The 15570-nt window shown below is 52.2% G+C and overlaps 1 protein-coding gene across 1 annotated transcript in view; it reads left to right on the forward strand.

Annotated features, from left to right (window-relative positions):
- Positions 1-3513: 3513 nt before the first annotated feature.
- Positions 3514-15570, forward strand: part of RPH3AL (rabphilin 3A like (without C2 domains)) — a 133733-nt gene continuing 121676 nt past the window's right edge. The window contains exon 1 of the mRNA XM_036340949.1: positions 3514-3586. The gene's annotated coding sequence lies outside the window, so the exon portion shown is untranslated. The remainder of the gene's footprint in view (positions 3587-15570) is intronic.

The following is a 15570-nucleotide window of genomic DNA, read 5'->3' on the forward strand; positions in this document are numbered from 1 at the left end:
AACATCAATGATGAGAGAGAATCATTGAATCATTAATTGGCTGCCTTCTGCATGCCTCCCATTAGGGCTCTAGCCTGCAACCTGGGCATGTGCCCTGACCGGGAATCGAACCGTGACCTCCTGGTTCATAGGCCAATGCTCAACCACTGAGCCACACCAGCTGGGCGGCTAGTTAGATGTTAGGAGAATTGTTTTTTTGACAAGTGGAAAAAGGGAAACTGAGGCGAATGGTTATGCTGTAGGTGGCAGGAATGGCACCAGGTGCCTGACCGGTGGGGTCAGACCAAGCCTGGGTTCAGCAACCTCCGTACTTGGGTTCTGGCTAGGAAAGAATTCAGAGCCAAGATACAAACTGTAAGAGAGCATTTATTTATAAAATCTCAGAGGTAGAAAAAGTAATTCCTATTAGAAACGGGTTTAGGAAATAAGTTATAGAAGTAAAGGAAGGGTCCTTGGAGCTTGGGAGTGAGGAAGCTAATGGTAACAGGCCTGGGGGTTGGAAGGGGGGAAGAGGAGGGAAAGGGAAAGGAAAAGGCAAGGGCTTTTGGGTCCTCTGTCCTAAGGGTTTTGGGTGGAGATTTTCGGGAGGTCCCAGGGGAAGAGCAATAGGATATTCAGCAGTTTCCCAGGAGTGTCCTTTCAGGGTTGTGGTCTCCACTGATTGGCCGGCACCAGGGCAGGGAGTCATTATTCAATGCCACTGGGCAGCTGTGGGGTCACTGGCCTGGTTTTGCTCTTTTCTGGGCCTGGAGCCTAGATGTTATCTCTAAGGAGGAAAGGTCAGGCGCTCCAAACCTCCACATGCTAGGGTCATCGCAGGGGCACCCTCGGACGAGGTCCCATCCTACAACCGTCCATTGGCAGCATCTGGGGCTTTCTCCCCTGCGGACCTTCTCTACCAGGCCTTGCTCTGCTCCTGTCTGTCTAACTGCCTTCCACAGGGAGACAAATAGGGCCAAGCAAGCCAAGCAAGTCACCGAGTGAATCGTCATTCTTACCTTCCCTAACCAAGGGTACCCGAGAGCGAATAGTTCACACCTCTCCTCCCTAACCAGAGAGTCAATAGCTTAAATGGCCCTGGGCACGAGATGGGCAACAGAGACCCGGTTAGTGCCCTTAGCACCAGCCAAACCCAAGGATGGATGAAGTCAGGGGAATAAATAACAAAAAATCCGATTAGAGCCAAGACTGGTTTGGCTCAGTGGATAGAGCGTCGGTCTGCGGACTGAAAGGTCCCGGGTTCGATTCCGGTCAAGGGCATGTACCTGGGTTGAGGGCATATCCCCAGTGGGAGATGTGCAGGAGGCAGCTGATGGATGTTTCTCTCTCATCGATGTTTCTAGCTCTCTATCTCTCTCCCTTCCTCTCTCTAAAAAATCAATAAAATATATTTTAAAAAAAATTAAAAAAAATCCGATTAGAGTCAAGCAAATGCAAGAGAGAGGCAAAGCTGACCAGAAAAGGACTGCTCCCTCCACGCACTCGTTCTGGCTCGTCCGCATACTTAAGAGCACACACCTGGAAAGCTGGTGACTGTCCTGCTGAAACCCTCCCCGGAGGTCTCCCCTGGAGTTCTCGTCTGCAAAAGGGAGACGAAGCCCTCAGGACAAAGGCTGCCTGTGGGAACTCCGCGGAGCACGTCCACCCTCTTCTCCTAACCGCGCACATCCCAGCTTTAATAAACACTCTCCAGGCCACCTGGACTCGTGTTGTGACGTCTCTCCTGCACAGCCTCAGGAGCCCGCACCCTGCCGCCGGCCCCAGGCAGACTTGGCCCGGGTCCCCGTCCCGTGACACACGGACCTCTCAAAGGCACCGGGAAAGAATGTACAACATTAAGTTTTAAAAAAAATAAATGCCCCTGCAGGCCAGGGGCCCACCAGCAGATCTTGGCTGGGACAAATGAGACATTCTTTTGGAAGCTTTGAGTGTTTTTCAGAGAGGAGCTCGAGGTGGGGCTGGGTCATCACAGGGACACGCGGCCTGAGGCTGCTGGGAGCAGGGTTAGGTTGTGTGTTCAAGCCTCTGCGTGTGGAGGGGTGGACAGAATCGTTTGTGCCGAGTAGCAGTTACGATGGGCCAAGGTGACAGCCTCGTGGAGAAGAGGGCTCAGAGAAACCCGACTGAAATTTGGCCCAGGAGAGAGTCTTTGTCAAAAGGAAGGCAACGTCAACGAGGCTGTTCTGTTGAGGTTTGTTAGAGGCTCAAAAAGGAGCAGTATGTTTGTTCCAATGTTCTACACGTGGACAAAAAAGAAAAGAAACCAAAGGCAACATGGGGTCAGGTTGGCGTCTGGAGAAAGAACAGACGTAGATTCTCTCCCCCGTGGCATCCTGACTGTGGACGGCAAGGGCCACCTTTGGTGGGAATCAGAATCCCCGGGAGAACGTGTTGAGTGTGGTGCCAGGCCCCGCCTCAGAGTCAATCCGAGGCCCTGTGACTCCACATGCTGAATAATTCCTCAGGTGCTTCTGACACCAGAGCCCCAAGGCCACATTTGAGAAGCTGGTTTAGAGGATAAACATCAGGGCCCCTGGCTGGCTGGCTGCTCAGTTGGTCAGGGTGTCCTCCCAATGACCCAAGGTTTTGGGTTCCATCCCTGGTCAGGGCACATACAGGAAGCAACCAATGAATGAATAAGAATGTGGAACAACAAATGGATGTCTCTCTCCCTCCCCTCCCCCCTTCTTCTCTATCTAAAATAAATCAATACATTTTTAAAATATTTTTTAAAAGTATAAACATCTCTCAAACAGACACACACAACTAGAATCCTTCTCAGCCCGACACCCACAGTAAAGACCTCTTGCCCAAGAAACCCGCAGTCACCATGCCTACTGGGCCCTGCTTCCTGATGCTACTTATTTTTCAGGGACCCGTTTATCTCTAGACCCCGCAACCTTGCAGCCATCGCTGGCTGCATGTTCATTTCTCAGCTGGCTCTGCGGCACCCAGACCTTCACCTTGGCCTGCAGGTCACCCCGAGGCCTCCCCCTGTGCCGGGGGACTGAGAGCATCTTCTCAGTGCTCGCCTCCTTCCCAGGGCCTGGGGTCCAGGGCCTGTCTTTGCAGTTATGACCCCAAGCCTCCGGGAAGAAGCAGACAAGAACACTTCACGGGATAGAGAGGTCTAACTCCCCTTGGCCTGCTGTAGGCTATTAATGACAGCATACAATGGGTCCAGTGGCAAAGAGCACACCTAACCCCATGTCTTGTTTCTGACTCTATTCCCCAGTGAAAGGAAGCACGGCTGTCCAGAGAAATGGCTGATTCTAGGACTGGGCAGGAAATTGAGTTTGGGGACCTGGTAGTGCTAGAAAGCAAGGGCTTGAAGCTGCTTAAGGAAAAGATCGTGGTGTTTGTTATCCAATAACCAGAAGGGGCCTTCGAGACCCGTCCTTGCCCAGCACAGCCATTCAGAGGGGCCCCGCCTACCAGGTGACCCGAGGCCGGGTTCTCCCGCCCTGGCAGCAGCAGGTTCCAGGTGGGAGAAGGGCGGGGCGGGGCGGGACGGGCGCTTGGGTCCCCGCGGCCGCCGCCAGAGGGCAGCCAGGGAGCGCGCCAGGCGGCTGGGCCGAACCGGCAGGTAAGTCTGGCTAAAGTGGGGCCACCCCCCCACCCCCTCCGCGTTCGGGGCCCAGTCTCCGAGGGCCGGGGAGTGCGTCTGGCTCCGCGGCGGGGGCCCAGCGGGCGCGCACGGCGGCCCTAGCGCGGTGGACGGAACAGGAGCTCTTTGCGCCGGGGAAGGGGCGAGCCCGGGGCGGCGGGGCGCGGGCGGCGCCGGGGCCGGGCCCCGGGACGGTTAGGGCGTTGGGTCTGGGCTGCAGCCCGGCCGGGCCGTTTGGGGAGCTCGTCCGGTGCCCCGAGGTGGGAGCCGCGGGGGTGGCCGAGTGGGGGAGGGGGGAGGGCGGGCGAGGGCGGCCCGGGACACCAGGCGGCGCTGGGCTGAGCGCGCGGGCGAGCGAGTCAACAGGTGCGCTGTTTACCCAGCGCCGCCGGGGCGCACGTGGGCAGGCGCCCGGGGTGGTGCCCGACGGCCTGGCCTTCGGTGAGGATGGGCATCGGGCGCCGCGGTGGGCCCCGGGCATTTGAACTTCCGCCCATGGTGAGGTGCCGGGAGTGTGTGCGTGCGGGATGGAGGGGTTTCTCGCTGGCCGGGATTCCTCCGGTCACCCTGCCTACCTCTTGCAGCCCGAGAGTCATGCCCGGCTTCGTCTTCCCGTCCTCCCAGCAGTCAGGCCCACCTCTGTCCTTCCCAGGCGGAGGGCTTGGAGGTAATGCTGAAACCCACCCCGTGCACCTCGCCATGAAGGCTCTGGGCTCACAATGGTGCCCATGACACCTGCGTTGTTAAGTGGAAGCTGCCAGGAGGGCTCTGCTGGGAAGTCTGGGAATTTGACCGCGGCTGCCTGGCTGCTCAGGGGCTGAGGATCAGATCTCCCCGCAGGGGTGGTCTGTTACGCCCCCCACCCCCATCCCAGAGGTTGCCCCAGGAGAGGTGTGATGTGGAAGGGGGAGGTCCAGGGCCGAGGGGGTTCATGTTAAAGATCAGATTACCGCCCTAACCGGTTTGGCTCAGTGGATGGAGCGTCAGCCAGCGGACTGAAAGGTCCCAGGTTCAATTCCGGACAAGGGCATGTACCTTGGTTTCGGGCACATCCCCAGTAGTGGGTGTGCAGGAGGCAGCTGGTTGATGTTTCTCTCTCATGGATGTTTCTAACTCTCTATCCCTCTCCCTTCTTCTCTGTAAAAAATCAATAATATATATATATATATATATATATATATATATATATAAATATAAAATAAATAAATAAAAAGATCAGATTACCTCTGAGGCCGGTGGGAACCTTGGTCCTCCCAGCAGTCTGGAGGAGTCAGGGGGTATCCCTGGCCACTCTGGTATTGTAACCAGACAACCAGGGGGTCCGGGCTGCTTGTCACTTCTTCAGCCAATTCAGCAGAGACAGGGTTGACTCATACATGAGCATTTATTCCAAAACTGCCGGCAGCATGGGAGAGCAGCAGGTCATCCACAGAAATCTGCTCTGCACCCCTCCATAGCCAGCTGCTTACATTGGGTAGAAGGACAAAGAGTACGTGGGGAAGTAGGAATTACAGGCATGGGGAGGTAGGCACGGGATAATCGTCACAGGTTACCAGTCATGCAGTTTGGGGTGGGCGTAGGGGGGTTGCCTCTGGGCACCCTGGGACCAGATTACAGGTAATGGTTGGGGTGTAAAGAGCAGGTGCCTTCAGGACTAGACTGTTTCAGCCACGAGGTTGTAAATCTTTCCATCATGACAGGCAGTTCTCGGACTGGAGGATGGACTGCATTCTGATGTTAGCTCCCAGGTCTCCGGGCGTACAGCTCTCAGCCAGGTTAGAACGTGCTTTCTCTAAGCAGAACAGCACCATCCTGGTTAACAGAGCATGACTAATGTTTCTTAGCATTGAGCTGGTCCCCAATATTCTATTTCTGCCCCTAACACTAAGAGCATTGGCAGAGCCAGGGCTGCAGTCCAGTCTCTGCCCCTCCTCACCCCCACACTGTGAGAGATTGTGCCCTTACCCAGGTCTCCATGTCCCTCCGTCCTCCTCTGACATCCCCTGGCCTCCCATCTTTTTTGGGGGGAAGAGGGAGGGTGGGGGATAAACATGCATGGGAGCCATGGTTTCCTTTCCTCTTCCTCACATTTCCCCACCAAGTCCTCCGCACCTGCTGCCTGCCTCGGCTCCACCCACCCTCCTCACCCTCCGCAGCCAGGCTGCCCGCCCCACTCCTTTGCTGAAACTGCTTCCCCGAGAGTCAGCTTGTCTCCTCACACTGCTGTGTCCGCCTTGCCCAGCTGCCTGGGAAGCAGACCCCGTGTGCACGCGTCCTCTGTGCAGCCTTCCCTGCTGTGATGTCTGGGACATCCCTCCCTCCTGGCTTTGTGCCTATGTCTCCGTTTTCCTTCTCTTCTGACCCCGCTTCCCTCTTTTCTGGGGCCTTTTGTGAGGCCTTGTGTTTCGCTTCCCAGGGAGCTCCCCCTCTGGGGTTCGCTCAAGTCCTGGCTCCTTGGGTGCCTGGTGACACCCCAGACTCAGCATGTCCAAGGCTGGCCGTCTCCTCCTGGGCAGCTGCCCTCACTCAGCAGTAGGTTTCCTCCTCCCCGTCACGCGCACTTTTCCCCGAGTGCCGCTGCCTCTCCTGGCCTTGAACGTCGCAGGCCAGAGTTCAGAGCCCCCAGCTGGAGGATCCTCTCCAGCCCCCGCAATCCCTCTGTCATGTTGCCTCCAGTCTCATGATCCTTGACTGCTGTCGCTGAAACCTCTCCCCTAAGAAGTTTTCATAAGCTCCGGTTTCCTCCCACACAAAGCCAGCTCATCCTCTGCCTCAGGTGGCCTCCCTCTGCAGAACCAATTTCCTGTTCTGCATCTACTTCCCTCGCTCCCATGGCCAGGCTGCAGCCCTTACCCTTTGGGACCCTGCTCAGACGCCATTTTCCCTCCCTCCTTGGCCTTCCCACTCCACCTGGCACCGTCACAGCTCTCTGCCTGCTGGTCGCAGGTCCCTTTGTGTCCCCGAGGCCTCTTTTTTTAAAAAAAATATATTTTATTGATTTTTTACAGAGAGGAAGGGAGAGGGATAGAGAGTTAGAAACATCGATGAGAGAGAAACATCAGTCAGCTGCCTCCTGCACACCCCCCAATGGGGATGTGCCCGCAACCACAGTACATGCCCTTGACCGGAATCGAACCTGGGACCCTTGCAGTCCGCAGGCTGACGCTCTGTCCACTGAGCCAAACCAGCTAGGGCTCCCCAAGGCCTCTTGCCTTCCTCCTGGTTCCCTAGGATGGGTACCCTGTAGGCTCTTGATTTAGGAATGCCCTCCTCCCCCAAACCTCCAAGAAGACCTCCCATCACCCTTCAGAGTGTGGTTCAAACGCCACCTCCCTGCTGGACTGTCCCAGCCTCCCAGGTCCCCTTGGTCTGCACTCCTGCGGGGCTTACTGATGGCTTCATTACAGTGTGGGCCACCCAAGTTAATACCTTGTTCCCTGTGATTAGCTTCCCATCAGATAGATGGTGGGTGTGAGAGTTACTTTTCTGGCTCTTAATTACAGCAGCTGTTTACTGAGTGGTCGTTACGCATAGGGCGTGTGCTGATTTTCCAGGCGTTCCCTCCTGCGTGCGTGCTATCCTCCCAGCGCCCAGAGGGGTAGGAGCTGTGCTTATTGCCTTCATTCTGCCCAGGAGGACACGGCCCAGAGGGGTCCAGGCACCTGCCTGAGCCACACAGCCTGTAGGTGGCAGAGCAGAGGCTGGAACTCAAGTCTGACTCCTGAGGCTGTTTTCAATACTAGGATTTGCTGTTTCTCCAGGAAAGCAAGGAGTGAGTGTGTTCCGGGTCCTCTCGGCCCCTGGCCCAGGTGTGTGGGACAGCCTGGTGGTTTGGTCAGCCGGTTGCTTGGGAGTCTGCTGGACTCCAGGAGAGGACTTTGTCACTGAACAGATGGTTAATGCTGAGACCAGTGACTCCGGGACGCTGTGACAGCCACAGATGGTTAATGGTGGGACCAGTGACCTTTGCCCCGTAGGCCCAGCCTCATGCATGAGCGTGTGTGTGTGTGTGTGTGTGTGTGTGTGTGTGTGTCTGTCTTAAGTAAGAGTTGTGGAACAGAGAATCCCTAGGGGCCCTCAGGTCATTTCTGTCCCTTTTCAAAAGGAACTTTCAAATGCTTCTTTTGGTAAATAAAACCCACCCTCCCGCCCCAGCCTACTGTTCAACTAAGTTTCTGGAGGAGCTGTCCTTCCCTTCCCTCCACAGGTCACTGTCATATGAAAATGAGTTCCTGCTGTGAAATACAGTTGCCATGGCAACCAGTCGTGTGAGGCGCTGGTCTCTGGCTCTTAAGTCCCTGCACTGCATGCTTCAAGGGGCTTTTTCCATCTTTGTCACCGAAAAAAAATGAACGAGTCCACTTCCCTCTCCTCTGCATAGACACTTGAAGCATTTGTTTTTCCAGGCAGCAATTCCTGGGCTCTGTCGGTGCCCCAGCAGCCTGTCGTGGGCTGCGGCACCCCATTAGTAATGGCCCCGGAATGGTGCCCCTAGTTGAGGTCACATTTGGAATGAAATCCAGTGCCCTGTGGGCAGAAGGACAGGAGCCATGGCCACCAGGCCCCCTCGATGACCGCAGGGGCAGAGGGAGACAGTAGGCTGCTGTGACAGGGAGGGCTTGGTGGGGCAGCTCCACCCCAGCTGGAGGTGGTGAAATGGTTTGTCTTCAGTTCCTGTCTCCTGTGCGAGGGCCTTGCTCGGCTGTTTTGGCAAGGCCCCCCCCAAAGGTGGGGGCCCCGGGTGCTGGGAAAGACTGAGTGTCCTTGGCAGCGATCATAGCTACTGACATTGATGAGTGCTTGCTCTGTGCAGGTGCTGTTTCCATATTTAATCCTCAACCAAACGAACTTAGAAGTACTATTTTTACTCCCACATTACAGGCAAGGACGCATGCCCAGAGAGGTTAAGTGCTGGCCCTAGGACACACAGCGACGAGGTGGCAGAATAGGATGTTAGTCTTAGGCAGTCTCACTCCTGTGGCCAATAATGCGCTTTCCATTACTGGAAGGATTATGTTTAGCTGAAGAGATGGGGCAGATTGGCTTTCTCAAGATTTGAGGCTTAAGGCAATAGTTTTCAACTTTTTTGCCCTGGTCAGGTAGTTGGTTAGAACGTTGTTCTGATATGCCAGCGTTGTAGGGCTCGATCCCTGGTCAGGGCACATACAAGAATCAACCAATGAATGTATCAATAAGTGGAACAACAAATTGAGTTCCTCCCTCCCTCCCTCCCTCCGCTTTCCTCTTTCTCTCCAAAATCAGTAAATTTAAAAAACTAGTTTTAATTCTGTATATCTTCTGCCGGGTGAAAGGCTGCAGTGAAAAGGCGTGCCCTAGGATGCTCACAGCAGCACTGTTTGAATAGGCAAGACCTGGAAATCACCCAGCGCCCACTGGCAGTAGAGTGAACAAATAAATTGGGGTGAGCGCACACAATAGCACACTCTAACGCAGTGAGCGCGAACGATGTGCAGCCGCACCGAACAACACGGGTGAATCCCACAAACGCTGCTGAGCACAGCAGCCGGACGAAGGCGAGCACGCCCCGCAGGATTCCATTCCGGCCCCGGGCACGCGGGCAAGATGAACATGAGGTGCTGGGCGTCAGAGCCGTGGGTTCCCGGAGGCACCAGGGAGGCTCTGGGAGGCTGGCAGTGTTTGGTTTCCTTACCTGGGTGTTTGTCATAGACTAGTAGGTGTGTTTATAGTCTCAAAATTCATCGATTTTGGTACAGGGACTTCTCTGTGTGGATGTGTCACACTTCAGTCAAATTGACTGCAGCAGGGAAAAAGGCAGCAGTGACCCTAAACCCAGGACATGAATATAGACACTGCATTCCTGTATAGGGGCCACATTATGCTTTTCTTTCTTTTCTGGGAATATAGTCTAAGAACCCTGAAACACCCATCAGGAAGAATATGTGCACCCCATATTCATAGGAGTGTTATTTACAATAGCTAAGATTTTAAAAAATATTCTCATTGATTTCAGAGAGGAAGGGAGAAGGAGAGAGGGAAATATTAACGAGAGAGAATCATCCATCGGCTGCCTCCAGCACGCCCCCCACTGGGGATTGAGCCCACAACTGGGGCATGTGCCCTGACCGGGAATTGAACCAGCAGCCTTTTGGTGATGGGAGGAGGTCCAACCAACTGAGCCACACCGGCCACGGCAGGGGGCTACATTCTTGACTTCACTGGACCTGGAATCTCAGATTGCTTGAGAGAGGCGGGAGGTGACATGAGGGTGGACACCTGGTTCTGGGAGGAGACAGCTCTGAGGATGTGGGAGCAGTGCCATGTCAGTTCTGGTTTCTTCCTGTCCCCCACTCCCACGCCCACTCCTCCCACTCGGTTCCTTGACTCCATTGGGTTTAGGTTTTGCCCAGTCTGTGAGGTCGACCTTTTCTCGCTGCTGTGAGGCCTGGGGTGGGGGAGGTGATGTGTACAGCCTTCTGCTTGTTGTGAGATGTCAGATTGGCCTGGAGACACTGCAGAATGCGGAGAGAATACAGATCCGCACAGACACCCTCCACCTGCCGACAGCAGTGAGCTGCCTGCACAACGCCGCATTTCCAGGACTGCGCCAGCCTGGGAAGTAAGTGGCATCGTTGGGAGAGCAGCCCTTTCGCAGGGCAGCTGTGTGCTGCTAAAAATACCGGGTGCCTTACATAAGGGCTCAGTGATGTGTTAGCACCTTCTGCAAAAGCACTCAGGAAATCACGGGCAGTTCATCCGTTGGGTGTTGCAGTGACCCTTGTGGGATCAATCCGAAGTTGGCGGTGGGTTTACCTGGTGAGGGGGGTGAACCATTGTGAGTCTCTAGCCCTGCCTGAGGCCCCCAGCTGCGCTCCTGCCTGACTTACCTGTTGGCGCATTTTCATCGTTGGGTCTGGCCCACCCAAGGGGTGAAGTTCATGGCCGGGTTTGTGAAGTTTCCTCTTGTTCAGCCTCCATCCCCTTCTCATTCCCGCATCCTCTGACTCACAGAGATGCACCATCTTGGGGTAAAAAGGCCTCCTCCCCACGCAAAAGTCCCCTCAATGAGTAGCCAGGGTGGCGGTCACCTGGCCTGTGCTTGGATGCTGCCAGGGACCAGGGCAGCCCATCTCATTGTTGGGCGATGATTTGAATAGTAAGGAAAAGGCTGGAACAAAAGCAAGGCTCGGAAGATGCCAGGAGGCCAAAATGCCAGGCTGTAATTGACAAAGAAATTTCGCAGGGATCAGATGTATAAAGCCATGGGATCTGAGGCCTGACGATCAGCTTGGCAGGACTCGTTGAATTAAAAAATGCATCTTCCCTACGACCTAGGGATTCTACTTCTCAGGAGGATGTGCCCCAAAGAAACGCTGGCATGTGCGCCCAGGTGGGAGGTCCTGGCACAGTCTCTGTGGCAGTTTGCAAAGGTGAAAAACTGCACAGTTTGGGTCACCGGTGGCACAATAGTTACATGAACTGATGATATCTGCCTCTTTGTCGCTCTGCCTCTGAGTCTATCCGGTCCCTTTGGAGCCACCTCAAGTAAGTCTCCCCTTTGCCACGGGCACGATTTTCACTGGTGCCAGGTGCCCATCATGCCCGCCTCCTTGGGAAGAAGTACTCGCCTCTTTCAGGTTCCTTCCTGGGCTGAGATGGATCATGCATTCCAGACTCCGGCCTGGGCACCTGGCTTGCCAGCTACCCTGAAAGTTCGGCAGCATTGGACTCTCTGCCCTGATGTTGCTTGACTATGACAGAGCACTTCTTAAAAATAATGGTCTTTCTGAGGAGAACCAAGATGGCGGCATAGGTTAACGCCAGAGTTTGCTGCTTTGAACAACTACTTCAAAAGTGAAACCAAAAAACGGAAGGGACATCATCCAGAACCACAGGAACGCTGGCTGAGTGGAAGTCCTACAACTAGGAGGAAAGAGAAACGCATACGGACACTCAGAGGAGGCGCAGTGCTGAAGTCAAATTCTGAGGTGCGGAGTGCGCGGAGCGGGCTGGCGGCAGAGGGCGCGGTTGGCGTTTTCAATCGGGAGGGAGTCGCAGAATCTGAGCTCCAGATACGGGCGAGTCTTTAGGGGCCCAGACTCAAACGGGAGAAGCGGGACTGTCTGGCTTCGGTCAGAGCGAGTGCAGCTTTCTCTCTGAGCTTTGCAGCGGGTGCTGGGACTCAGAGAGGCAGAGCCCCTGGGGACAGGGCTGAGAGCCGCCATAACTGCTCTCTCCGGCCCACCCTGTTGATCCTGTGCGACCCGCCCCGCCCAATCCCTGCACAGAGGCATTTGCCGGATAGCCTCAGGCAAATGCCAGATTAGCACCTCCCTAGAGGACAGAAGTTCTCTCACTGCTGACACAGCTGATTCTCATAGCCACTTGGCCTGGAGGTCAAACCCTCCCTGGAATTAGCTACAACAATCAAGATTTAACTATAAGACTGCTAACAAAGACCACTAGGGGGTGCACCAAGGAAGCATAACAAAATGCGGAGACAAAGAAACAGGACAAAATTGTCAATGGAAGATATAGAGTTCAGAACCACACTTTTAAGGTCTCTCAAGAACTGTTTAGAAGCCGCCGATAAACTTAATGAGATCTACAAGAAAACTAATGAGACCCTCGATCTTATATTGGGGAACCAACTAGAAATTAAGCATACCCAGACTGAAATAAAGAATACTATACAGACTCCCGACAGCAGACCAGAGGAGCGCAAGAATCAAGTCAATGATTTGAAATGCGAGGAAGCAAAAAACACCCAACCGGAGGGGCGGAATGAAAAAAGAATCCAAAAATGCGAGGATAGTGTAAGGAGCCTCTGGGACAGCTTCAAGCGTACCAACATCAGAATTATAGGGGTGCCAGAAGATGAGAGAGAGCAAGATATTGAAAACCTATTTGAAGAAATAATGACAGAAAACTTCCCCCACCTGGTGAAAGAAATGGACTTACAGGTCCAAGAAGCGCGGAGAACCCCAAACAAAAGGAATCCAAAGAGGACCACACCAAGACACATCATAATTAAAATGCCAAGAGCAAAAGATAAAGAGAGAATCTTAAAAGCAGCAAGAGAAAGAAACTCAGTTACCTACAAGGGAATACCCATACGACTGTCAGCTGATTTCTCAACAGAAACTTTGCAGGCCAGAAGGGAGTGGCAAGAAATATTCAAAGTGATGAATACCAAGAACCTGCAACCAAGATTACTTTATCCAGCAAAGCTATCATTCAGAATTGAAGGTCAGATAAAGAGCTTCACAGATAAGGAAAAGCTAAAGGAGTTCATCACCACCAAACCAGGATTATATGAAATGCTGAAAGGTATCTATGCACCTCTATGTTCATAGCAGCACAATTCACCATAGCTAAGATCTGGAAACAGCCTAAGTGCCCATCAGTAGATGAATGGATTAGAAAACTGTGGTACATCTACACGATGGAATACTATGCTGCTCTAAAAAGGAAGGAACTCTTACCATTTGCAACGTCATGGATGGAACTGGAGAGCATTATGCTAAGTGAAATAAGCCAGTCAATGAAGGAAAAATACCACATGATCTCACTCATTCATGGATAATAGAGACCATTATAAACTTTTGAACAATAATAGATACAGAGGCAGAGCTGCCTCAAACAGATTGTCAAACTGCAGCGGGAAGGCGGGGGTGGGTTGGGGGGCAGGAGGTAGGGGGGTAAGAGATCAACTAAAGGACTTGTATGCATGCATATAAGCATAACCAATGGACATAAGACACTGGGGGATAGGGGAGGCTAGGGGACTGTCTAGGGCGGGGGGATAAAATGGACACATATGTAATACCCTTTGTAATACTTTAAGCAATAAATTAAAAAAAAAAAAGAAATAGATAGCTATAAAAAAAATGACTTTTGGGGGTTATTCATATAAATATGACTCATTGTACAAAGTAGATTTGTGATTGTTTTGCTTGCTAAGTCTAAAATATATAAAATATATACCATGTGGCTCTTTTAGAAAGTTTGCTGACTCTTGCACTAGGCTATACAGCCTCTATTCTATGCCTAAAAGTATTTGTGGTTTTTTTTTTTAAATAAAAGTCTATGATACCTACTAAAAAAAAAAAAAATGGTCTTTCTTTTTTTACTTATAAAAGTAACTCATGTCCATTGTGGAAAATTTAGAAAATACACAAGGACAAAGAAGAACATTAAAATCGGTGATTCCCAACCTATAGAGATAACCACTGTTTGCTATTGAGACATTGAGGTCATTCTATATAAACGATTTCATAACCTGCATTTTATTTAACGTGCTTACTTATCCATAGGAATATGGTTGATTAGAGGCCTGGCTGGGTGGCTCATTTGGTTGGCGTGTCATCCCAGGAAGCCACGGTTGCAGGTTCTTTCCCCATCAGGGCACATACAAGAAGCAACCAATGAATGCATTAATACGTGGGATAGCAAATCAGTGTTTCTCTCTCTCTCCCCCTTCCTCTCTCTCTCTCAAACATTGATTGACTTATATATAACACATCTTTTCTCAGTTCAGTGTTTGTTTTTCTATTATTACTATTCCTACTAGTAGCCCTGCGCACGAACCCGTGTGCCAGTAGCTCGCTGCCGCCCTCCTGTAGCTCCCGCTGCCCCCCAATGTAGCTCCTCCTGCCCCCCTCCCGTCTGCCTCCCCTCCTCATAGCTTGCTGCCCTGCCCCCTCCTGTAGCTCTCTGCCCCACCGTCCTGCTGATCCGTGACCAGGTCGTTCCGAGGTAGGACGTTATGTAACGACCATTTGCATATTACATCTTTATTATATAGGATTTTCAATCCTCACCTGAGGATATGTTTCTATTGATTTTTTTTTTGAGGGGGGGGGGGAGAGGAGGAGGAGGAGTCAGAAAGAGAGGGAGATGGGGAGAGGGGGAGAGGGAGAGAGAGAGAGACATCAATGTGAGAGAAACATCAATTGGTTGCCTCCCATACGTGACCCCACTGGGGGTGGAACCTGAAATCGAGGTCTGTGCCCTGACCAGGAATTGAACCTGCAACCTTTTGGTGTATGGGATGACACTCCAACCAACTGACCCACCTGGCCAGGGCTCTTTATTATTTTAAAACATAGAGAAGTTTCTAATGTATGTATGGTGGTGTGGACTGAATGTGTGTGTTCTCCCATAATTCATATGTTGAAGCTTTATCCCACAAGGTGATGATCTTTGGAGATGGGGCATTCGGGAGGTAGAGTTAGGTAAGGCCATGAGGGTGGGTCCCTCATGATGGGATTAGTGCCCTTAATAAGAAGAGACAGCAGAGCTGGCTCTCTCACTCTTTCCTGTGCATGCACCAAGGAAAGGCCATGTCAGTGACAGCAAGAAGGCCACTTTCTGCAAGCCAGGAAGAGTCCACACCAAGCAGCAAATCCATGGCACCTGATCTTGAACTTCCAGCCTGCAGAACTGTGAGAGATAAGCGTCTGTTGTTTAAGTGACCCAGGCTCTACGGTATTTGTTATGGCAGCCTGAGCGTCTGGTTAAGTCCTTTCATTTTACCATGTCTTCCTTTGCCTCTGGGTTTAAAAGATCTTTCCTACCCCAAGGTCAGATAAGTATTCACCTATATTTTCTTCTGGTTCTTTATTTGGTTTCAGCTTTTCCACTCAGCGCTCTCTTTTATGTTCAGCTCTAATCCAGTTGAAGTTTATTTCGGTTTATGATGTGAGATAAGATCCTGATTTTATTTCTTCAAATTGTCGACCAGTTCTTTCAGTTTAACTTCTCTCCCCACCAACTGTATTTTAAATTTATTTTTGAATATTCATTACAATCATGTTGTTTAAAATTCAAAAAGTATAAAAGGCAAGCAGGATCTCCTCCTCCCTTATCCCTTAGCCTCCCAGGGTCAGTAGCTGGGTGTTGCCAGGTTATAGGTTTTGGTCTTAGACACTAGCTCTCCATCCCCCTTCCCCTGACTGGCTTTTTTTATAGTGTGAAAACAT

The sequence above is a fragment of the Myotis myotis genome, unplaced genomic scaffold (genome assembly GCF_014108235.1).
Source record: "Myotis myotis isolate mMyoMyo1 unplaced genomic scaffold, mMyoMyo1.p scaffold_m19_p_17, whole genome shotgun sequence".
Lineage (NCBI taxonomy): Eukaryota > Metazoa > Chordata > Mammalia > Chiroptera > Vespertilionidae > Myotis > Myotis myotis.